General features: G+C 39.0%; 1 non-coding gene across 1 annotated transcript; it reads right to left on the bottom strand.

Annotated features, from left to right (window-relative positions):
• Nucleotides 1-3,123: 3,123 nt before the first annotated feature.
• Nucleotides 3,124-3,227, bottom strand: LOC130984488 (small nucleolar RNA R71). The gene has a single exon (XR_009088424.1). It is a non-coding gene; the product is annotated as a small nucleolar RNA R71 (small nucleolar RNA).
• Between the last annotated feature and the right edge of the window lie 20,406 nt (nucleotides 3,228-23,633).

Genomic DNA, 23,633 nt, shown 5'->3' with positions numbered 1-23,633 from the left:
ACCATAGATTAAGGGTGTGGAGCTCTGCTGTACCTCAAAGATTAATGAAGTTCTATTTTCTTTTATTCAATTCTCTATCTTATTCTTATTCCAAGATATTCATTCGTACTCAAGAACATGATGAATGATGATGAGTTAGATAACCCTCATTATTATTCTCACTGATGAACGCGCGTGATTGACAACCACTTCCGTTCTACATGCAACAAAGCTTGAATGTGTATCTCTTAGATTCCCCAACAGAATCTTCGTGGTATAAGCTAGATAGATGGCGGCATTCATCTGGATCCGGAAAGTCCAACCTTGTCTGTGGTGTTCCGAGTAGGGTCCTGGGAATCCGGAAAGTCTCACCTTGTCTGTGGTATTCCGAGTAGGATTCCGTTCATGAATGACTGTGACGTGCTTCAAACTTTAACCTGCTGGGCGTTAGTGACAAACGCAAAAGAGGGATTCTATTCCAGTAGGAGCGGAAACCAACCGGTGATTGGCCGTACTGTGACAGAGTGCGTGCATTAGCTTTCACTGCGAGGATGGGATGTAGCTATCAACCATGGGTGATGCCTCCAGACTGGTTAGCTGTGCGAGTGACAGCCGTACAGGTTATTTCCCCGAGAGGAATGAAAGTAGCCACAGCTGATAGTAAACCCCTATACAAAGCTTGCCATGGAAAGGAGTAAGAAGGATTGGGTAGAAGGAATAGGAGAGCAGGCGTCCTAGAGCTCTACAGCATCTCCATTCCGCTTATCTGAAATTCCTACCAATGGATCTACATAAGTATTTCTATCCCTTTTATTATTCCTTTTTATTAGAACAATCCAATTATCACTATTACAAATGTTCAATCCGCCTAACTGAGATTTGCAAGGTGACCATAGCTTGCTTCATACCAACAATCTCTGTGGATTCGACCCTTACTCACGTAAGGTTATTACTTGGACGACCCAGTACACTTGCTGGTTAGTTGAACGGAGTTGTGAAGAAAATAAACAGTGCCATAAGAGTATACATCCTTTATAAACAAATAACAAGTGATCACAATTTCGTCCACCAAGTTTTTGGCGCCGTTGCCGGGGATTGTTCGAGTATGGACAACTGACGGTTCATCTTGTTGCTCAGATTAGGTAATTTTCTTTTCAAAAATCTTTTTCAAAATTTTTCTTTTAAATTTTCGTTTTTCTTCACATTATTTTCGAAAATAATTAATAAAAATCCAAAAAAAATTAGAAAATCATAAAATCCAAAAATATTTTGTGTTTCTTGTTTGAGTCTTGTGTTAATTTTTAAGTTTGGTGTCAATTGCATGCTTTTAAAATTTTTTCTTGCATATTTTTCGAAAATTCATGCATTCATAGTGTTCTTCATGATCTTCAAGTTGTTCTTGATAAGTCCTCTTGTTTGATCTTGATGATTTCTTGTTTTGTGTCTTTTGTTGTTTTCTTGTGCACTTTTGCATCCATATTTTTCATGCATTAAAGATTTCTAAGTTTGGTGTCTTGCATGTTTTCTTTGCATCAAAAATTTTTCAAAATTATGTTCTTGATGTTCATCATGATCTTCAAAGTGTTCTTGGTGTTCATCTTGACATTCATAGCATTCTTGCATGCATCTTGTGTCTTGATCCAAAATTTTCATGTTTTGGGTCATTTTTGTGTTTTTCTTTAAAAATTTAAAAATCAAAAATATCTTTTCCTTATTTTCCTCCAAATTTTCGAAATTTTGGGTTGACTTGGTCAAAAATTTTCAAAATTAGTTGTTTCTTACAAGTCAAGTCAAAATTTCAATTTTAAAAATCTTATCTTTTCAAAATCTTTTTCAAAATCATATCTTTCTCAAAATTTTTTTATTTATTTTCGAAAATTTCAAAAATATTTTTCAAAATATTTTCAAAATCTTTTTCTTATCTTTATATGTAATTTTCAAAAATTCACTAATAATTAATGTGATTGGTTCAAAAATTTGAAGTTTGTTACTTTCTTGTTAAGAAAGGTTCAATCTTTAAATTCTAGAATCTTATCTTGTAGTTTCTTGTTAGTTAAGTCATTTTAAAAATTAAATCTTTTTCAAAATATCTTTTTCTTAAAAATCTTCTTATCTTTTAATTTATCTTTTTCAAAAATTTTATATTTTTCAAAATTTGATTTCAAAATATCTTATCTAACTTACTATCTTCTTATCTTTTTCAAATTTGATTTCAAATCTTTTTCAATTAACTAACTAACTTTTTGTTTGTTTCTTATCTTTTTCAAAACCACCTAACTACTTTTCTCTTTCCTATTTTCGAAAATATCTCTCTCTTTTTCAAAAATTCTTTTTAATTAATTAATTGTTTCATGTTTTAATTTTAATTACATTTTATCTCTAATTTTCGAAAATCACTAACCCCTTTTCAAAAATTATTTTCGAATTTTCTTTTCTCTTTTCTTATCCTATTTAATTATTTAATTACTAACACTTCTCTTCACCTCTCTTCATCCAAAATCCGATTCCATCCCTCTTCTTCTACCCCTTTCTTCTTCTACTAACATAAAGGAATCTCTATACTGTGACATAGAAGATTCCTCTTTCTATTCTTGTTTTCTTCTCTTTCATATGAGCAGGAACAAGGATAAAGGCACTCTTGTTGAAATTGATCCAGAACCTGAAAGGACTCTGAAGAGAAAATTAAGAGAAGCTAAATTACAACAATCCAGAAGCAACCTTTTAGAAAATTTCGAACAAGAGGAAGAGATGGCCGAAAATAATAATAATAATGCAAGGAGAATGCTTGGTGACTTCACTAAGCCAACATCCAAATTTGATGGAAGAAGCATCTCCATTCCTGCCATTGGAGCCAATAACTTTGAGCTTAAGCCTCAACTAGTTGCTTTAATGCAACAAAACTGCAAGTTTTATGGACTTCCATCTAAAGATCCTTACCAGTTTTTAACTGAGTTCTTGCAGATCTGTGACACTGTAAAGACAAATGGAGTTAATCCTGAAGTCTACAGACTCTTGCTTTTCCCTTTTGCTGTAAGAGACAGAGCTAGAGTATGGTTGGATTCACAACCTAAGGATAGCCTGGACTCATGGGATAAGCTTGTCACTACATTCTTGGACAAATTCTTTCCTCCTCAAAAGCTGAGCAAGCTGAGAGTGGATGTTCAAACCTTTAAACAAAAAGATGGTGAATCCCTCTATGAAGCTTGGGAAAGATACAAGCAGCTGACTAAAAGATGTCCATCTGACATGTTTTCAGAATGGACCATATTAGATATATTCTATTATGGTCTCTCTGAATTTTCGAAAATGTCATTGGACCATTCTGCAGGTGGATCTATTCACCTGAAGAAAACGCCTGAAGAGGCTCAAGAACTCATTGACATGGTTGCAAACAACCAGTTCATGTATACTTCTGAGAGGAATTCCGTGAACAATGGGGTACCTCAGAAGAAAGGAGTTCTTGAAATTGATGCTCTGAATGCCATATTGGCTCAGAACAAAGTGTTGACTCAATAGGTCAACATGATCTCTCAAAATCTGAATGGATTGCAACATGCATCCAACAGTACTAGAGAGGCAGCTTCTGAAGAAGCTTATGATCCTGAGAACCCTGCCATGGCAGAGGTTAATTACATGGGTGAACCTTATGGAAACACCTATAACCCAACATGGAGAAATCATCCAAATTTCTCATGGAAGGATCAACAAAAACCTCAACAAGGTTTTAACAATGGTGGACGTGCAAGGCTGAATAATAGTAAGCCATATCCATCATCTTCTCAGCAACAGACAGAGAACTCTGAACAAAATAATTCTAATTTAGCCAATATAGTCTCTGATCTGTCAAAGGCCACTTTCAGTTTCATGCATGAAACCAGATCTTCCATCAGAAATCTGGAAGCACAAGTGGGCCAGCTGAGTAAGAAAGTTATTGAAACCCCTCCCAGTACTCTCCCAAGCAATACTGAAGAAAATCCAAAAGGAGAGTGCAAGGCCATTGATTTAATCAAAGAGGCCGAATGCACTAGGGAGGAGGAGGACGAAAATCCTAATGAGGAAGACCTCCTGGGACGTCCCTTAAGCAAGAAGGAGTTTCCTATTAAGGATCCAAAGGAATCTGAGGCTCATCTAGAGACCATAGAGATTCCATTAAACCTCCTTCTGCCATTCATGAGCTCTGAAGACTATTCATCCTCAGAAGAGGATGAAGATGTGACTGGAGAGCAAGCTGCTCTATATTTGGGAGCTATCATGAAGCTGAATGCCAAGCTGTTTGGTAATGAGACTTGGGAAAGTAAACCTCCCTTGCTCATTAGTGAACTAGATACTTGGATTCAGAAAACTCTACCTCAAAAGAAACAAGATCCTGGCAAGTTCTTAATACCTTGTACCATTGGCACCATGAGCTTTGAAAAAGCTCTATGTGACCTGGGGTCAGGGATAAATCTTATGCCACTCTCTGTAATAGAGAAGATGGGGATCATTGAGGTACAACCTGCCTTGTTCTCATTACAATTGGCAGATAAGTCCATAAGACAAGCTTATGGGTTAGTAGAGGACGTGCTAGTAAAGGTTGAAGGCCTTTACATCCCTACTGATTTCATAATCCTAGACACTAGGAAGGAAGATGATGAATGCATCATCCTAGGAAGACCTTTCCTAGCCACAGCAGGAGCTGTGATAGATGTCAACAGAGGTGAATTAGTCCTTCAATTGAATGGAGAATATCTTGTGTTTCAAGCACATGGCTATCCCTCTGTGACAAAAGAGAGCAAGCATGAAGAGCTTCTCTCAGTTCAGAGTCAAGAAGAGCCCACACAGTCAACTCTAAGTTTGGTGTTGTGAGGCCACAACCAAACTCTAAGTTTGGTGTCCAAACCCCATATCCAAACTCTAAGTTTGGTGTTGGGAATACCACACTTAAATTGACCTGATCACCTTGTGGCTCCATGAGAGCCACTGTCAAGCTATTGACATTAAAGAAGCGCTTGTTGGGAGGCAACCCAATTTTATTCATCTAATTTTATTTATTTTGTTTCTTTGTTATTTTTGTGTTTTATTAGGTACATGATCATGAGGAGTCACGAAAAAATCAAAAAAATTAAAAACAGAGTCAAAAACAGAAGAAAAAAATTTTTCACCCTGGAGGACGCACGGGCTGGCGTTCAACGCCCAGAAGGAGCATCTTTCTGGCGTTCAACGCCAGAACAGAGCACCATTCTGGCGCTGAACGCCCAAAACAAGCAACAACCTGGCGTTTAACGCCAGGATGCGCACACAGAGGACAATCTGGCGCTGAACGCCAGAAACAAGCATGAAACTGGCGTTCAACGCCAGAAACATGCATAACATGGGCGTTTAACGCCCAGAACGTGCATCAAGGGGCGTTTGAACGCCAGAATGATGCATCAAGGCATGTTACATGCCTATATGGTGAAGGAATGGTATTTGTTTTCACCTCAGGATCTGTGGACCCCACAGGATCCTCACCTTAGGATCTGTGGACCCCACAGGATCCCCACCTACCACATTTCTTTTAATCCTAATCACATTCTTCTAATCCAAATCTCATTCTCAATGTCACACTTCCCAAAAACCTTCATCAATCACCTCAATTCCTCTTCCCAATTACCCCATTCACCATTCACATCATCACCTCTTCCCCATACACCCCACCTACCCCCACTACTTTCAAATTCAATTTCCCACCCATTCCCACCCAAATTGGCCGAAACTATACCCTCCCCCCTCCCTATAAATACCCTTCCATTCTTCATCATTTTCACACAACACAAACACCTTCTCTCTCATATAGCCGAACCCTCTCTTCTCCCTCTCTTCCAATATTCTCTTCTTCTTCTACTCTTCTTTTCTTTTTTGCTCGAGGGCGAGCAAACTTTAAGTTTGGTGTGGTAAAAAGCCTAAGCTTTTTATTTTTCATTCACCATCAATGGCACCCAAGGCCGGAGTTTCCTCAAGAAAAGGAAAAGGGAAAGCAAAAACTTCCACTTCCGAGTCATGGGAGAAGGAGAGATTCATCTCCAAGAGCCACCAAGACCACTTCTATGATGTTGTGGCAAAGAAGAAAGTGATCCATGAGGTCCCTTTCAAACTCAAGAAGAATGAGTATCCGGAAATCCGACTTGAAATTCAAAGAAGAGGTTGGGAAGTCATAGCCAACCCCATACAACAAGTTGGAATTTTAATGGTTCAAGAGTTCTATGCCAATGCATGGATCACTAGAAACCATGACCAAGGTATGAACCTAAGTCCGAAAAACTATATCACCATGGTTAGGGGGAAATACTTGGATTTAGTCCGGAGAATGTGAGGTTGGCGTTTCATTTGCCTATGATGCAAGGTGATGAACACCCTACACAAGAAGGGTCAACTTTAACCAAAGGTTGGACCAAGTCCTTACGGACATATGTGTGGAAGGCGCCCAATGGAGAGTAGACTCCAAAGGCAAGCCAGTCCAACTAAGAAGACTGGACCTCAAGCCTGTAGCTAGAGGATGGTTGGAGTTCATTCAAAGATCCATCATCCCTACAAGCAACCGATCTGAAGTTACTGTGGATCGGGCCATCATGGTTCATAGCATCATGATTGGTGAAGAAGTAGAGGTTCATGAAGTCATCTCCAATGAACTCTACAAAATAGCTGACAAGCCTTCATACATGGCACGGTTAGCCTTCCCCCACCTTATATGCCATCTATGTTACTCAGCTGGAGTTATCATAGAAGGAGATGTCTCCATTGAAGAAGACAAGCCCATTACCAAGAAAAAGATGGAGCAAACAAGGGAAGCTCCTCACGGCCTCCAAGAAGAACATGAGGAAGTGCATCATCAACAAATGCCTCAAGGAATGCACTTTCCTCCCAACAACTATTGGGAGCAACTCAACACCTCCTTAGAGGATTTGAGTCATAATGTTGACAACTAAGGGTGGAACATCATGAGCACTCCATCATTCTCCAAGAAATAAGAGAAGATCAAAGAGCAATGAGGGAGGAGCAACAAAGGCAAGGAAGGGACATAGAAGAGTTGAAGAACATCATTGGTCCTTCAAGAAGAAGACGCCACTAAGGTGGATTCATTCCTTGTTCTTTATCTCTTTCTGTTTTCGGTTTTTAATACTATGTTTATCTATGTTTTTGTGTCTCTATTTCATGATCATTAGTGTGTAACCATGCCTTAAAGCTATGAATAAAATCCATTAGTCCTTCACCTCTCTTAAAAGAAAAATGTTTTAATTCAAAAGAACAAGAAGTACATGAATTTCGAATTTATCCTTGAATTTAGTTTAATTATATTGATGTGGTGACAATACTCTTTGTTCTCTGAATGAATGCTTGAACAGTGCATATGTCTTTGGATCTTGTTGTTTATGAATGTTAAAATTGTTGGCTCTTGAAAGAATGATGAACAAAGAGAAATGTTATTGAGGATCTGAAAAATCATGAAATTGATTCTTGAAGCAAGAAAAAGCAGTGAAAAAGAAAGCTTGCGAAAAAAAAAGAAAGAAAAAAATTGGCGAAAAAAAAAAAAAAAAAAAGAAGGAGCAGTAGAAAAAGCCAATAGCCCTTAAAACCAAAAGGCAAGGGTAAAAAGGATCCAAGGCTTTGAGCATCAATGGATAGGAGGGCCCAAGGAAATTAAATCCAGGCCTAAGCGGCTAAACCAAGCTGTCCCTAACCATGTGCTTGTGTCATGAAGGTCCAAGTGAAAAGCTTGAGACTGAGTGGTTAAAGTCGTGATCCAAAGCAAAAGAGTGTGCTTAAGAGCTCTGGACACCACTAACTGGGGACTTTAGCAAAGCTAAGTCACAATCTGAAAAGGTTCACCCAGTTATGTGTCTGTGGCATTTGTGTATCCGGTGGTAATACTGGAAGACAAAGTGCTTAGGGCCACAGCCAAGACTCATAAGTAGCTGTGTTCAAGAATCAACATGCTTAACTAGGAAAGTCAATAACACTATCTGAAATTCTAAGTTCCTAGAGAAGCCAATCATTCATAAACTTCAAAGGAAAAAGTGAGGTGCCAAAACTGTTCAGAAGCAAAAAGCTACAAGTCCCGCTCATGCAATTAAATTAATATTCATTGATATTTTGGACTTTATAGTATATTCTCTTCTTTTTATCCTATTTGATTTTCAGTTGCTTGGGGACAAGCAACAATTTAAGTTTGGTGTTGTGATGAGCGGATAATTTATACGCTTTTTGGCATTGTTTTTATATAGTTTTTAGTAAGTTTGAGCTACTTTTAGGGATGTTTTCCTTAGTTTTTATGTTAAATTCACATTTCTGGACTTACTATGAGTTTGTGTGTTTTTCTGTGATTTCAGGTAAATTCTGACTGAAATTGAGGGATTTGAGCAAAACTCTGAAAAAGGCTGACAAAAGGACTGCTGATGCTGTTGGAATCTGACCTCCCTGCACTCGAAATGGATTTCTGGAGCTACAGACCTCCAATTGGCACGCTCTCAACGGCGTTGGAAAGTAGACATCCAGGGCTTTCCAGCAATATATAATAGTCCATACTTTATTCGAAGATTGATGACGTAACTTGGCGTTAAACGCCAAGTTCATGCTGCTGTCTGGAGTAAAACGCCAGAAAACGTCATGATCCGGAGTCAAACGCCCAAAACACGTCATAACCTGAAGTTTGACGCCAAGAAATGCCTCTACACGTGGATTGATCAAGCTCAGCCCAAACACACACCAAGTGGGCCCCGGAAGTGGATTTAAGCATCAATTACTTACTCATGTAAACCCTAGTAGCTAGTCTAGTATATATAGGACATTTATCTATTGTATTAGACATCTTTTGACCACTCTAAGTCTTTTATCATTCGGTCACTTGATCGTGGAGAGGGCTGGCCATTCGGCCATGCCTGAACCTTCTTTTACTTATGTATTTTCAACATTGGAGTTTCTGCACACCATAGATTAAGGGTGTGGAGCTCTGCTGTACCTCAAAGATTAATGAAGTTCTATTTTCTTTTATTCAATTCTCTATCTTATTCTTATTCCAAGATATTCATTCGTACTCAAGAACATGATGAATGATGATGAGTTAGATAACCCTCATTATTATTCTCACTGATGAACGCGCGTGATTGACAACCACTTCCGTTCTACATGCAACAAAGCTTGAATGTGTATCTCTTAGATTCCCCAACAGAATCTTCGTGGTATAAGCTAGATAGATGGCGGCATTCATCTGGATCCGGAAAGTCCAACCTTGTCTGTGGTGTTCCGAGTAGGGTCCTGGGAATCCGGAAAGTCTCACCTTGTCTGTGGTATTCCGAGTAGGATTCCGTTCATGAATGACTGTGACGTGCTTCAAACTTTAACCTGCTGGGCGTTAGTGACAAACGCAAAAGAGGGATTCTATTCCAGTAGGAGCGGGAACCAACCGGTGATTGGCCGTACTGTGACAGAGTGCGTGCATTAGCTTTCACTGCGAGGATGGGATGTAGCTATCAACCATGGGTGATGCCTCCAGACTGGTTAGCTGTGCGAGTGACAGCCGTACAGGTTATTTCCCCGAGAGGAATGAAAGTAGCCACAGCTGATAGTAAACCCCTATACAAAGCTTGCCATGGAAAGGAGTAAGAAGGATTGGGTAGAAGGAATAGGAGAGCAGGCGTCCTAGAGCTCTACAGCATCTCCATTCCGCTTATCTGAAATTCCTACCAATGGATCTACATAAGTATTTCTATCCCTTTTATTATTCCTTTTTATTAGAACAATCCAATTATCACTATTACAAATGTTCAATCCGCCTAACTGAGATTTGCAAGGTGACCATAGCTTGCTTCATACCAACAATCTCTGTGGATTCGACCCTTACTCACGTAAGGTTATTACTTGGACGACCCAGTACACTTGCTGGTTAGTTGAACGGAGTTGTGAAGAAAATAAACAGTGCCATAAGAGTATACATCCTTTATAAACAAATAACAAGTGATCACAATTTCGTCCACCAGCTCCCAAAATTGATCTTCCTTGTGCGATCCGGGATCCCACACTTTGTTCTCACACCCGTCCTTGAGTTGATCATGGTGATTTTCTTCGGGTGGCAAGAGGGATGAATTCTCATGGAAGCACCAAACTACCCTCCTAGACCCATCCAATTGAGCACTAGTCCAACCCTTGCTCCTTGAAGCTTCAACCATAATGAGCCTAGACTTACAACACCAACCACTAAACATCCTCCTCTTACGCTTAATTCCATAAAGCGCCCTAAGTTGGCCATCCGTCTCATACAAACCAAATTCAAGTGGGATAATAGAGCTAAGAGTTATAAGTTTTACCCACTCAAATGAAGGATTGAATGACAACCTAGGTGGAGGAGTTCCCAATGATCTTGACAAGGCGTGCTCTACTCCCATCCATCCTCTTCTAGAGGCTTCCACCACTTGGCGAGGTTCTTCAAGCTTTACCTCTTGCCAAGCTTCCTCAAGTTTAAGTTCTTCTTCATCAATGTCCTCTAGCTCTTTCCCGTCACTCAAATCATAAATAGGAGGTTTAGTGAAGTCTACCTCATCATCAATTCCCAGCATATTGGGGAAGGACTCATCAAGCTCAAAAGGATCACATGTTGATTCGGAATCATCATAAATAGGAGGACCTATTTCTTGGGTCACTTCTTCCAATTCTTCAATCACATTGTGCCTTGGAGGTTGTGCACTCTCCTCCTCAACATCAACTTCAAATTCCATGGAAGAAGGCTCTTCAACTTGTGATTTCTCTATGTACTCAACATATCCCAATATGCCAACCACTACTTCCCTTGGTTCAATCATCTCTACCTTCTCCTCTTGTTGCACTTCTTGCTTTGACTCCTCTTCTTCACCTTGGAGCTTCAAGTTCACTCCCTCACTAAGCTCTTTGGGTGCTTCTCCACATTCAACAATGGGAGTGCCTTGATCGCATAGGCTTAGGCGGGATGAGACCATGTTACCAATGGCTTCTACCATGATAGCCATTTTTTCTCTTAACTCTGCAAAATTCTTTTCATCCTCCTCTTGTCACCTTAAGAGATGAGATTCAAGATCTCTTAGTTCTAGCATGGGGCTTCATCGGGAGGCGATGGTGGAAGAGAGGATTCATTGTTTGAGGGGAGGTTGTTGTAATTGGAAGGTGGTTCATATTGGCAAAATTCTTGAGGTGGTGTATATGGACTTTGTGGTTCATGGGAGTATTGGTATTGGAATGGTGGTGGTTCTAGATATGGTTCATATGGTGGTTGGTACGGTGTGTATGGGTTGGGATCATATGAAGGTGAATGGTAGTGTGAGGCTTGTGAGTATGGTGAAAGGCTATATTGAGGAGGGGGTTCATATGCATATGATGATTGCGGCTGACAACCACAATAAGGGTCATCACATACATTAGATTGGTATACATCAAGATTTGAATTGTACCCATAAGAAGCCGGAGGAGGTTGTTGATGATAGAACTTTTGTGTAGTTTAGAATTCCACTAATGAATAAATTCTCGTTGCAAGTATAGTTCTAAACCAACAAACAATTTTCACATCAAAAATTTAAGTTGTCACATGTACAAACCCCAATGAAAATTAACCGGAGTATTTAAACTCCGGGTTGTCTCACAAGGAATTGCAATGAAATGCTTAATTATTGGCTATGAAAATGCAAGGGGGGGTTTGATTTTATATTTTTGCAAGAAAATAAATGGCAAGAGAAATTAAATGACAAGAAAGTAAAATAACAAGAACTAATAAAATAAGGGGAAAAGTACTCTTGGCTAGACATAGGTAATTGAGATCACCATCCTTGTCTACAAACCATATATTGATAATTATGAGAGGCCAACCCATTAAGTCTACTTCCCAAAAGCCTTAAGTACGTGATATCTACTCCTAGGCTTGAAGTACGTCAAATAGGCTTGATCACATCAACCCATAAGTCCCAACCTACCTACTAATTAAATTAGTAGTGGGTTGGCATCAATGAGTATCAAATTAATCACTAAGGGTTCTCAAATCACCAATTCAATGAGACCCAATGACTCAAGGTCACTCAATTCCCTTAGCCTAGGCCAAGAGTAAAGAGAACTACTCAAAAACTAGTGTAAACATTTCATCAAACACTTAGAATGCAAGGAAAAGTAAACATCATAAAATGCAAGAATTAAAAGAACCCATAACTATCATGGACAAGAAATCAATAATAACAATCAAAATCAACATAAAAGAGACATGGAAACATAAATTTGCATTAAAGGAAAATTAAGATCCAACAAGGTTCATGAATATAAAAGCAACAAAATAAAGGAAATGAACAAGAGAAACTAAGAAGATTAAGATGTAACAACAAGAAATTAAAATGGAAGATAAATCAAAACAAGAATTAAAAGTGAGAATTAAGAAAATTAAACCTAAACTACCCTAAATTCTAGAGAGAAGGGAGAGCTTCTCCCTCTAGAATTCTACCCTAAAACATGATGAAAACTCAACTATGACTAAGTGTGTTCATCCCCCCTTCAATCCTTGGGTTCAATAGCATCAGAAATGGGTTGGATTGGGCCCAAAATGAGCTGCAAAATCGCTGGGGGCGATTTCATTAAAGTGGGCCACAGACAGCATCGGCGCGCGCGCGCAAAGTGCGCGAGCGCGCCCCTGAACGCGAAGCAACATATAGCAAAATTTATATCATTTTGAAGCTCCAGATGTTAGCTTTCCAATGCAACTAGAACCGCCTCATTTGGACCTCTGTAGCTCAAATTATGGTCATTTGAGTGCGAAGAGGTCGGGCTTGACAGCTTTACGGTTCCTTCATTTCTTCATGAGTTCTCCCACTTTGCATGCTTTTCTCCTCACTTCTTCCATCCAATACTTGCCTTATGAACATGAAATCACTCAACAAACACATCAAGTCATCAAATAGAATTAAAGTGAATTAAAATCACCAATTTTAGAGCCTAAAAAGCATGTTTTCACATTTAAGCACAAATCAAGGGAGAATTACAAAACCATGCTATTTCATTGAATAAATGTGAGAAAATATGATAAAATCCCCCAAAATAAGCACAAGATAAACCACAAAATCGGGGTTTATCAGTTGTTGCCAAGAAGGTTGTCCATAATCTTGGGGCTCCTCCCATCTTTGATCTCCAAATCCTTGATGCATGTTGTCATTGTAATTTCCATCTCCTACAACATAGTTTGAATCACACTCATAGCCAAAGTAATGAAAATTCACAGTGAAAGAGAAAATAAAAACAAAAGCTACAAGAAACAAAGATAACAAAAATCCTACAACTAGCAAAAACTAACAAACAAACCAAAAATTAAGCTATTCACAATATATACAATAGCCAACAATATAACACCATTGCAATCCCCGGCAACAGCACCATTAATTTGATAATCAAGAATCGTCGTCGGTCTAGAATTTCTTCTTAAAGAAAGGAATTACTTCGTTGTAAGCATAGCTCCAAACCAACAAACAATTCTCGCATCAAATTAAATTTATGGTTTTGTCACATGTACAAACCCCAAATAAGAATTAACCGGAGTATTTGGACTCTGGGTCGTCTCACGAGGATTGCAATGAAGTGGTCAATTATTGGCTATGAAGGAATATTTTGGGTTTTTGGAATAAGAGACATGAAAAGTAAATGATAAGGAAATTCAAATAACAAAAAGGCATTGGCAAGGGTTGGTGGTCAAGGATCTCTATCCTTATCACTAACCACAACATGAGAATTGGCAAGGATCAACCTCATTAAGTCATCCTCTAAATGATAAAGGAAAGTCAAATGAGCTATGTCAATCCAAGTCCATAAGTCCTAGTTCTCCACCAATTCAATTAGTGAGATCTAAGGTCAATGGCTCCCAATCATCAATTACTTGGACATTAGCAACTCAAGAGTTCCTAAGTTACCTTCCCAAGCCAAGAATATAGAATTCTATTCTAAAATCCTTCCAAGCATTTTGTCGAACACTTGGAAGGCATAAAAGGGAAGCATAATAAATGGCAAGAATAATTGAAATCTAACAACTACCAATTGCAAGGAAAATGAGATCACAACTCAAATCAACAATAAAAGAACATCAAACATTAAATTGCATTAAAGGAAAGGTCCAAATCCAACAAGAGTCATCATCACAAAAGATAGCAAAAAGGGGAATTAACGTGAAAACTAAGAGGAATCAAGAATAGAAACATGAAATTGTAGAGAAAACAAGATGAGGACATGAAATTGGAACTAGATTTAAGATGAAATCAACCTAACCTAACCTAATTCTAGAGAGAAGATGAAGCTTCTCTCTCTGAAAACTAAACTACATGATGCTAATGCTACAACCAATTGCTACCCCCTTTGCCCAAGCTTGAATTCTGCATGAAATACACTCAGAAACAGGTTGGAATTGGGCATGGGCTGCTCAGAAATCGCCCCCAGCGTTTTGCCGTTAAGTGAGTCACGTGCGAGTATCGGCGCGTACGTGCCATGTGCGCATGCACGTCGATTGGCTAATTCTTCATCCGCGCAAACGCGGCATGTACACATGCACGTCCTTAGGCGAACTCACTTTTACGCGCGTACGCCTTGTACGCGTGCGGGCCCTTTGATGCATTCCCAATTCTTGGTTTTTTCATGCATTCTCCACTTTGTATACTTTTCTTCTCATTTCTTCCATCCAATACTTGCCCTATGAACCTGAAATCACTTAACAAACATATCAAGGCATCGGATGGAATTAAAGTGAGTTAAAATCACCAATTTAAAGGCCTAAAAAGCATTTTTAGACTTAAGCACAATTCAAGGGAGAATTACAAACCATGCTATTTCATTGAATAAATGTGGAAAAAGGTGATAAAATCCCCTAAAATAAGTACAAGATAAACCACGAAATTGGGGTTTATCATTTGTCTCTTGGCATCGTTTGAGAACTAGGGCCAGATGATCAAAGCAGGAGTCAAATGAGTCTCTAAAGACGGAGAAGTCATCCATGAATACTTTAAGGAATTTCTCCACCATATTAGAGAAAATGGAGAGCATACACATCTGAAAGGTGGCAAGTGCATTACACAGGTCGAATAGTATCCGCCTATAAGCAAACACGCCATATGGGCATGTAAATACTGTCTTTTCTTGGTCCTGTGGATCTACTGCAATTTGATTATAGCCTGAATAACCATCCAAAAATCAGTAGAATGCATGACCTGCTAGTCTCTCCAGCATTTGGTCTATAAATGGTAAAGGAAAATGATCCTTTTTGGTGGCGTTATTGAGCCTTCTATAGTCGATGCACATATGCCACCCTGTAACTATTCTTGTGGGAATCAGTTCATTCTTTTCATTATGAACCACTGTCATGCCTTCTTTTTTGGGAACAACTTGGAGAGGGCTCACCCAGGGGCTGTCAGAAATGGGATAAATAATCCCATCCTCCCATAATTTTGTGACTTCCTTCTGCACCACTTCCTTCATGGCTGGATTCAGTTGCCTTTGTGGTTGCACCATTGATTTTGTGTCATCCTCCAACAGGATCTTGTACATGCATCGGGTTGGGCTAATGCCCTTAGGGTCACTTATTGTCCACCCAAGAGCTGTCTTATGTGTCTTTAGTACTTGGATTAGTACTTTTTCTTCCTGTGGTTCTTACGCAGAGCTTATAATCACATGATAAGTATCCCCATCTCCAAGAAATACATATTTCAAGGATGATGGTAATGGCTTGAGCTCGAGTTTAGGAGGCTTATCCTCTTCTTTAGGAGTTTTCACAGGCTCCTCTATTTTCTCTGGCTCCTCTAATTCAGGCTGAGCATCATAAAAGATGTCGTTCAGCTCTTCTACGAGTCTCTCAACCATGTTCACTTCTTCCACCAGGGAATCAATGATATTAATACACATGCACTCATCTGGAGTGTCTGGATGTTGCATGGCTTTGACAACATTCAGCACAAACTCATTCTCATTGACTCTCAGGGTTACTTTCCCTTTCTGAATGTCAATGAGGGTCCATCCTGTGGCTAGGAAGGGTCTTCCTAGAATGAAGGTTACACTCTTGTGCTCATCCATTTCCAGCACCACAAAATATGTGGGGAAAGCAAAAGGTCTAACCCTAACAATCATGTCCTCAATCACACTTGATGGAAGTTTAACAAAACCATCAGGAAGTTGAAGACATATGCGGGTTAGTTTAACTTCGTGAGTTAAGTAAAATCTCTTTATTAATGATGCAGGTATGAAGTTAATACTTGCTCCAAGATCACATAGGGCTATCTTTGTGCAAGCATCCCCTAAGGTGTAAGGTATCATATAGCTCCCAGGGTCTTTGAGTTTCTCTGGTAAGCTTTTTTGGATTACTACATTGCATTCTTCAGTGAGGAGGACTATTTCTGCCTCTCTCCAATCCTTCTTATGACTTAAGATGTCTTTTATGAAATTGGCATAAAAAGGTATCTGCTCAAGAGCCTTTGCAAAAGGGATATTGATCTCAAGTTTCTTGAGATAATCCGCGAAGCAGGCAACCTGTTTATCTTTTTCCTCTTAATGGAGCTTCTGAGGATATGCATCTTGGCCCTGTACTCATCAACTTTAGTTGATGTAGGTTGAATGCCTACAAAATTAGAGGGGGGTTTATTGGCCTGCTTAGGAGGGGTCTTCTCAGCACTTGTATGTGTCTGATAATCCCTTTTTGGGTGTTCAATGCTCTTGTTACCCCTTTCCTGGCATTCAAAACCAGGAATACTATCCTCTTGTGGGCGTTCAACGCCAGGAGTGCTGCCCCCTTCTTGGCATTGAATGCCAATGACATTCCTCCCAGGGTGTTCAATGCCCTCAGAGGTGTCTTGAAGTGCATTTTTGGTTATCCTCTATCAGCTGTTCTTTTCCTGGGTTCTTGTTGTACTGAGGTTTGGTGTTTAATGTTTTCCCACTCCTCAGTTGAGTAGCTTGACACTCTTCTTTTATCTAAGATAATTGCTGCCTAGTTTGACTCAGCTGTGCTTCCACATTCCTGTTGGAAGTCTGAGTTTCTTGCAAAGCTTCTTCCAATTCCAACAACTGCTGTGCAAGGGCGTTGATTAGTGGATATTTTATACGCTTTTTGGCATCATTTTCATATAGCTTTTAGTATGTTTTATTTAGTTTTTATTAATTTTTTATAGGTTTTAATGTTAAATTCACATTTTTTGATTCTACTTCGAGTTTGTATGTTTTTGTGCAATTTTAGATATTTTTTGGCTGAAATTGAGGAGCTGGAGCAAAAGTCTGATTCAGAGACAGAGAAAGCACTGCATATGTTGTCCGGATCTAACCTCCTTGCACTCGAAAGAGCTTTTCTGGAGATACAGAAGCCCAAATGGAGCGTTCTTAATGGCTATGGAAAGCTGAATCCCAGAGCTTTCCAGCAATGTATAATAGTCTATACTTTGCTTCAGAATAGAAGGCCCAAAACTAGCATCCAAAACCAGCCTCCTGCCCCCTTTCAGGCGTCCAGCGTCCAAGGAGAAGAGACTAGCGTCCAAACGCCCAAAGAGGACCCCCTAGCCAGCGTTCAATTCCCTAGAGGCCTCATAGCACGTGGATCTCATCAAAGCTTAGTCCAAACACTCACCAAGTGGGCCATAGAAGTGGATTTTAGCACTTAAAAGACTGTTTTACCCTTACTAGTCATTAGTTTAGTATTTAAAGTAGAAGATCACTCTTTGTTAAGGATCTTCGCCAATAATTTACCATTTTTTGTTTTACACATTGTATTTTCTATCAGTATGAGTTTCTAAACCTTCTAAATTGAGGGGAGGGGCCCTGCTGAGTTTTTTGGATTAATATAAGTATTATTGTTTCTCTTTAATCTGTGTTCGATTCTCTATTCTAAGATGTATCTTCGTTTTCATCAATATGAATGCGTTGAACTAGCATAAGGTTAACACATTCTACATGGGTTCAGAGTGCATCTTTCATCGGACAACGATGAACCACCAGCTTGATTATACATCTCTCAGACAACTAATCCATGACTTCGTTAGGGACTTCTCAATACATCAGTTCAGCCGATTTACGGGGAGATTAGGGTCTCTGTGGTAGAGGCTAGAACCCAAAGCGCAGCATCCTCTGATCCGGAAGATTTGACCTTTTCTGTGGAGTTTTAAGTAAGATCACCAAGGAGAATGAACTGCAGGAGCTTTACCCTCTATCAGAATGGATCCGCACTAACCCTGGGGTTCAGATCTGGAAGAGTATTGGCGGCTGCTCAAACCAGTGTCAATCACATACAGCCTGCCATAGAAGAAATCATCCACAATTGAAGAAGACAGTAATACCAGAGTTAATCCAGAAGGACTAAGCATCTCCAAGCCTTAACCACATTCTTATCATAGTTTACACGACTTTTGAGTTCTGATTAACCTTTTTCTTTTTTTACTTTTAAACAATGAAACTGCATTTAAACAAAACCAACAACATCTTGATTCTTCTGACTAATACCCACAAGATAACCAAAGCTTGCTTCAAACCACAATCCTCGTAGGATCGACCCTGACTCACTCAGGTATTACTTGGATGACCCAGTGCACTTGCTGGTTCAGTTGTACGAAGTGTGGGGATTCGTGCACCAAGTTTTTTGCACCGATGTCGGGGATTGTTCGAGTTTGGACAACTGACGGATTATCTTGTTCCCTAGATCAGGTATTGTCTTTAATTTTTGCAAGAGTATTTTATTTTATTTTTCTTCTTGCAAAAAAATTAAAACTTTTTCAAAATATTTTTCTTTTCTTTCTTTAATCTTTATTCTCGGTTTGAGTCTTTTGTTTTTGTTCTTGTTGAGTTTTTCAAAAATTTTGAGTCTTTCTTTCTAAAAATTTTCAAAAATAGTTTCTTTTGTTTAATTCGTGTGTCAATCTTAAAGTTGGTGTCTTCTTATGTTTTTCTTTTATAATTTTCAAAAATCTTGAGTTTAGTTTTAAAAATTTACAACTTTGGTGTCTTTTGCATGTTCTTGTGTTCTTTGAATTTCTTGAGCCTTGTTCTTGGTGTTCTTTTAAATCTTCAAAGTGTTCTTATGCCTCTTTTTGTTTGGATCTTAAAAATTTTTAAGTTTGGTGTCCCTTGGTGTTTTTCTTTAAATTTTTGCATAATAGGGTGTTTTAGATCTAAAAATTTTAAGTTTTATGTCTTTTACTTGTTTTTCTCTCTCCTCATTAAATTCAAAAATTAAAAAATATCTTTTTTATTTTTATTTTAATTGCATTTTCGAAATTTTCAATTAAAAATTCAGATTTTAATTTTAAAGTTTTATCTTAGTTTTCAAAATTTCAAAATTCAAATCTTTTCAAGATCATATCTTTTTCAAAAATCATATCTTTTTCAAAATCTCATCTTTTTCAAATCTTTTCGAATTCTTATCTTATCTTTTCTAATCTCAAATTTTAAAATAAAATCTTTTTCAAATCTTTTTGATTTCTCATCTTATCTTTTCTTATCTTTTTTAATTTCAAATTTTTAAATTCAAATATTTTTCTTAATTAGTTATCTTTTCTCTCTCTTCTTTTTCAGAACTTTCTAACTAACTCTTATCCCTTCTAATTTTCAAAAATTCTTTCTTCTTCGCTCTCTTCTATTTTCGAAAATTTATTAACTAACTTTTAAATCCTTTTAATTAATTAACCTTAATTTTCAAAATTAATAAATAAATAAAACAAAAACAAAAATATTTTAATTATTATTTATCTTTTCTATTTCTACTTCTTCTCATATTTACTTCTATTTATTCGAATTCTACTCCTCTCTCATCTTCCATCTTCACTTTTCTATCTTCCTCTTCTTTCTTCACATCTCACTGGGAGCCTTTTATACTCAAATCAAACATAGAAGCTTCCTTTCTTTCTTTTCTTCTTTTCTTGTTTATGACCAAGAACAGGGATAAAGAACCCCTTTTTAATCTTGATCCTGAACCTGAAAAGACTTTAAAGAGAAGTTTACAACAAGCTAAAGCACAACATCCCAGAAGAAACCTTTCAGAAAATTTTGAACAGGAAGCTGAAGACATGGCCAAACCTGAAGAAGATGCCAGAAAGGTTCTTGGTGACTTCACCATGCCTACCTTTGACTTTTATGGCAGAAGTATCTCTGTACCTGCCATTGGAGCTAACAATTTTGACCTTAAGTCTCAGTTAGTCTCTCTTCTGCAATAGAACTGCATGTTCCATGGACTTCCACTAGAAGATCCACATTAGTTCTTAGCTGAATTCTTGCAAATATGTGATACTGTTAAGACCAATGGAGTAAATCCTGAGTCTACAAGCTTATGCTCTTTCCCTTTGCTGTAAGAGACAAAGCTAAGATATGGTTAATTCTCAACCAAAAGAGAGCTTAGACTCTTGGGAAAAGCTGGTTAATGCTTTTCTGGCTAAATTCTTTCCCCCTTAAAGGATGAGCAAAATTAGAGTGGAAGTTCAAACCTTCAGACAAAGAGAAAGTGAATCCCTCTATGAAGCTTGGAAAAGATACAAGCAACTGATCAGGAGATGTCCTCCTAACATGCTCTCAGTCTATCATAGGCTTGTTCTATGATGGTCTGTCTGAGATGTCCAAAATTTTATTGGATAGCTCTGTAGGTGGATAACTCCACTTGAAGAAAAAGCCTGCAGAAGCAAGAGAACTCATTGAGATTGTTGCAAACAACCAATTCATGTACACTTCTGAAGGAAACCCTGTAAATCATCGGACCTCTCAGAAGAAAGGAGTTCTTGAAGTTGATACTATGAATGCCATATTGGCTCAGAACAAGATCTTGACCCAACAGGCCAATATGATCTCTCAGTATTTGACTGGAATGCAAACTGCAGCTGGCAGTACCTAAGAAGTATCTCCTGATGTGGATGCTTATGATCCTGATCAACTTGCCATGGAGGAGGTGAATTACATGGGATAACCCTATGGAAACACCTACAACCCTTCATGGAGGAATCATCCTAACCTTTCATGGAAGGATCAACAGAAACCTCAGCAAGATTTCAATAACAATCAAGGTGGCAGGAACCAGAATAGGTTCAATAACAGACCACCATTCCCATCTTATCAAGGGAATATGGAAACCTATAAATAGAGCCTTTTTGACTTAGTTACTCTGGTTTTCAGCCTCTCTAAGACCACTCATATTTTCATAAATGAAACAAGGTCTTCTATTAGAAATTTGGAGGTACAAGTTGGTCAACTGAGCAAGAGGATCTCTGAGACTCCTCCTAACACTCTTCCAAGTAACACTAAAGTAAACCCAAGAGAAGAGTGCAAGGTCATCACCATGGAGGTTAAGGCTGAAACTGGAGATATTGGGAAGGCCTTGAACGCTAGTGAGGAAGCCTTCATTGGGCATTCAACGTCTGATCATGCAACAAAGCTGGCGCTAAACACCAGTAAGAAACCACTCACTGGGCATTCAATGCCCATCTTGGCAGCAGAGCTGGCATTGAACGCCAGCTAGGGAGCACTGGCTGGGCGTTCAATGCCCAAACAAGCAAGAACTTTAGCATTGAACGCCAGTGAAGAACCACTCACTGGGCGTTCAACGCCCAACCGGATAGGGAAGCTGGCATTGAACACCAGCCAGGATACCCCTGCTGGGCATTCAACGCCCAAAATGATAAGGGATCTGGCGTTTAACGCCAATAAGGGTGCACAGCATGGTCATTCAATGCCCAAAGAGCCAATAGAGTTGGCGTTAAACGCCAGTAAAGGTACACCCTCTGAGTGCTCAGTACCCAAGAAATCCCTATCCAAAAACCAAAGGAAGCCAAGGCTCACATAGAGACCATAGAGGTTCCTTTACATGCACTTCTGCAATGCATGAGCTCTGATGAATACTCATCCTTTGATGAGGATGAAGACACTAGGGAAGAACAAGTTGTTTAGTACCTAAGAGCTCTCATGAAGCTGAATGCCAAGCTATTTGGTACAAAGCCTTTGGAGGAAGAACCTTAACTACTTTCCAAAGAACTCAATGCTTTGGTTCAGCAGAAGTTGCCACAGAATCTTCCAGATCCTGTATACTTCCGGATTCATTGCACCATAGACACCATGACCTTTGAGAAGGCTTTGTGTGACCTAGGGTCAAGCATCAACCTCATGCCACTCTCTGTAATGGAGAAGCAGGGCATCTTTGAGGTACAAGCTGCAAGCATCTCATTAGAGATGGCAGACAAGACAATGAAGAAGCCATATGGCTTAGTTAAGGATGTCTTGGTAAAGGTTGAAGACAACTACATCCCTGCAAACTTCATAATCTTGGATATTAGAGAGGATGAGGATGACGCTGTCATCCTTGGAAGACCTTTCCTAGCTACTACCAATGCTATCATTAATGTGGCTAAGGGAGAACTAACTCTAAAACTAGGGAAGGATCACATCTTGTTCAAGATTCCTCATCCCAATTTTCCCTCTAATAAAAGAGAGATAACTGTGCAAAACTTAGTGTTCCAACCCTCTCTTTCTGTGCAGAGCTTTGTAGAACTGCCAAATATCAATTCTAAGTTTGGTGTTTGGCAGCCATCAACAAGCTCTGAGAACAAAGGTACTAAGAAGAAAGTACCTAAAGGCTGGAGGGACAACAAAGTCCCAACTGAAGGCTTCTCACCTGGCATGAGAGTTGTCTTCACCAAGAAACCAGTCATACCACATACAGTGAGTCGTGTCCTATTTCTAGAGCATGTGGAGGTCAATCATGAGAAAACAGGAAGAAAATTCACTATAAGGTGCAAAAATCTGAGCCCATACTCACCTCCGTAAGGAGCTAACCATCAAGCTAATGACGTTAAAGAAGCGCTTGTTGGGAGGTGGTGCACGAAATCTTAATCCCAATATCAAAATCAAAATTTCTTATGATCTCGTACCACTAACCAGCAAGTGCACTGGGTCGTCCAAGTAATACCTTACGTGAGTAAGGGTCGATCCCACGGAGATTATTGGTTTGAAGCAAGCTATGTTTATTTTATTAGTCTTAGTCAGGATATTAATTAAAATTATCAGTTGGAATTATTAGAAAAATAAAAGAGTGTGAAATAGTTACTTGTTGTGCAGTAATGGAGAATATGTTGGGGTTTTGGAGATGCTTTGTCCTCTGAATTCCTGCAATGTAATATTCAACTCAATTGTTTGTAAAGTTCCATCCATGGCAAGCTGTATGTAGGGTGTCACCATTGTCAGTGGCTACTTCCCATCCTCTCAGTGAAAACGGTCCAGATGCTCTGTCACAGCACGACTAATCAGCTGTTGGCTCTCGATCATGTTGGAATAGGATCCATTGATCCTTTTGCGTTTGTCATCACGCCCAGCAATCGCGAGTTTGAAGCTCGTCACAGCCATCCAATCCTTGAATCCTACTCGGAATACCACAGACAAGGTTTAGACTTTCCGGATCCTCAAGAGTGGCCGCCATCAGTTCTAGCTTATACCACGAAGATTCTGATTAAGGAAGCTAAGAGACACTCATTCAATCTGATAGAGAACGGAAGTATTTGTCAGGTACACGTTCATGGATTGAGGGAGGTGATGAGTGTCACGGATCATCACCTCCTTCACAATTAAGCGCGAATGAACATCTTAGATAGGAACACACACACGTTTGAGTGAAATAGAAACAATTGCATTAATTCATTGAGACGCTGCAGAGCTACTCA

The sequence above is a fragment of the Arachis stenosperma genome, chromosome 5, assembly GCF_014773155.1.
Source record: "Arachis stenosperma cultivar V10309 chromosome 5, arast.V10309.gnm1.PFL2, whole genome shotgun sequence".
Lineage (NCBI taxonomy): Eukaryota > Viridiplantae > Streptophyta > Magnoliopsida > Fabales > Fabaceae > Arachis > Arachis stenosperma.
The sequence above is the reverse complement of the archived record's forward strand: the minus strand, read 5'-3'. Positions and strand labels throughout refer to the sequence as shown.